Source organism: Echinops telfairi, unplaced genomic scaffold, assembly GCF_000313985.2.
Source record: "Echinops telfairi isolate 266 unplaced genomic scaffold, ASM31398v2 ScPeMD7_2;HRSCAF=8, whole genome shotgun sequence".
Taxonomy (NCBI): Eukaryota; Metazoa; Chordata; class Mammalia; order Afrosoricida; family Tenrecidae; genus Echinops; species Echinops telfairi.
The window spans coordinates 26,339,256-26,341,419 of record NW_022103898.1 but is presented as its reverse complement, the minus strand read 5'-3'; the positions used below and the strand labels follow the sequence as shown (position 1 = coordinate 26,341,419).

The 2,164-nt window shown below is 34.5% G+C and overlaps 1 protein-coding gene across 5 annotated transcripts in view; it reads left to right on the top strand.

Annotated features, from left to right (window-relative positions):
• Positions 1–2,164, top strand: part of ANO4 (anoctamin 4) — a 390,715-nt gene that overhangs the window by 156,771 nt on the left and 231,780 nt on the right. The window lies entirely within an intron of this gene.

Genomic DNA, 2,164 nt, shown 5'->3' with positions numbered 1-2,164 from the left:
AAATAGTTTTGAGACAAGAAGAAAGGGTCAATGAAATGGGGGTATAATTTGTGAAATTCACCTGCATAATATTGGAATTTTTGAAGAAGCCTCATGGAAAAATTAGTAGTAGGTTTATCAATTTCTTTTATTGTATATCTTCTAATATTTAGTAAATATTTAGATGCTATGTATAGTTTTCAGATTCCTTGATTAATCACCACGTAAATCATACAAAAATAGTAAGAAACCGCAATAAAATTCTTCTGCCCAAATATAAGGAAGAAGCAAATGTTCATACAAAAACCTAAAATTAGGAGTTTATTCTCCACGTTGTGTCTTTGGAGTTAATAATGGTGGGCTGTGTCCTAGAAGTAAATTTACCCTTTCTGAGCTGATTGAGCAAGGTTTGTTCTTAGATGATGTATTGTAGTTGTGTGTTATTGTGTTCACCTGGAATTTTATTCTAATCAACACATTAACTCAAATTTTAGATTTAGTAGTGAGGATGGGTGGTGAGGTTTCACATGCCAACTCATTAATAGTCTGGTTTTGTCTTTTTATTCTACACAGTGACTCTACTTTAAAAAAACAAACAAACAAAACAACCACACCAGAATTCTGATAGTACTGTTGGGCTGGAAGGGTTTCCATCTGAAAGAACATCTACGGCCATTCCGTACTCTTTGCTTTGGGGCCGTGCCTTTCTATCTGCTTTTCACACACATTTTCTCAAGATGAATTTAAAGCATTTTATACTTGTTGTCCCCACTTGTCACTCTGCTGTTCTCTTGGCCATAGGAGACATTACTGCCTCTGCTTTCCTGGTGCAATACCTGGAGTGGAAACAGTTAAGTCACAAGGTCACAGGCTAAGTAACAGAAATGAGGGTCTCCTCAGTTCTGTTCATCCCTTCTTAATTGTGCTCAACCTGGGAGTGAAACACACTGAGCGGAGCAGCCTGAAGTGGAAGAAGTTGAGGCTGCTTCTGAAAGATACTTTCACTGAGGAAATATGTCAGAGGACTCACTATCTGTTCTGGTTGGGCAATCCCTTCATATTAGGTTAATGACTAACAGAGAGAAATGTTCCTCAAGAGAATCAACATCAAATTAATAGAATCTCAGACGGAAAAAACTTTCCTTGGAAAGTTATAAAATTATGTAATTAACTTCATTTGATTTGAAAGATGGTAAATTACAAAGAGCTCAAAAGAGTTGTTCAACAAAGATAAAAATTTGTCTCTGTACAAGTGCTAAAGAAGGGTTGAGAAAATTGGAGACTAGATGAATTATATAAAAATTAACTCAATGCTTAGTAGAGACTATTTTACAGTGATTTTTTAATAATCAGACTTAGCAAAGATACAGATGTATTTTTTGAGGTTAACTCTCGTAGTTTAGAATGGTGACTTCTCTGTCAACATGGAGAGGAGTGAGCTCATGCGTACTTCACACCTAAGTTTAGAAATGGAAAAAAATTACTTTAAAATTTCCAATCAGTTTTTATATGTTTGTGAAAAATAACACTTTGGAACAAATTGATTTACCTTCTTGTCAGAAACCAAATCTTATGGAATGTAGGTTTGGCAAACTGCCTACATAGTCAGGGTCTTTCTGGTAAGAAAAAATTTGGGCTGTGCACCTACCTTCCTTCACTGTGTCGGTTCCAAATATGATTCTAATGTTTAGCCAGTTCTAAGTATAAAAGTGCAGAACTTGATTTTTTTAAGGGGCTGTAACTTAGGTGATCATATAACAAAAGTTTGGCAAAGAGTCAATGATATGAAAAAGAAATGTTTTAAGCCCAAACCCACTGCCAGTGAGTCACTTACAACTCAGAGTGACCTTGTTGAATGGAGTAGAACAGATCTGTAGGGTTTCAGAAATGATACAAATGATACATCTTTACAGAACAGTTATGTCTTTTTACCACAAAAGGGCTGGTGGGTTTGAACCAAAGACCTTGCAGTTAACAGCCTAATACTGTAAGGTATTACTCATACAGTGATTTAAAGAATATAGGGTTTTTTTTTTTACCATCATTGAAATTCCTTTCTTTCAAACATTTCTATAGATAATAGGATAGTAGAAAAATTCCACTATGTTCTTAGAATTTTTGATCATGAATACATGACTTTCAATTTCAAACTAGAAGAAAAAATGGTTTTAAAAAACTTGTTAAA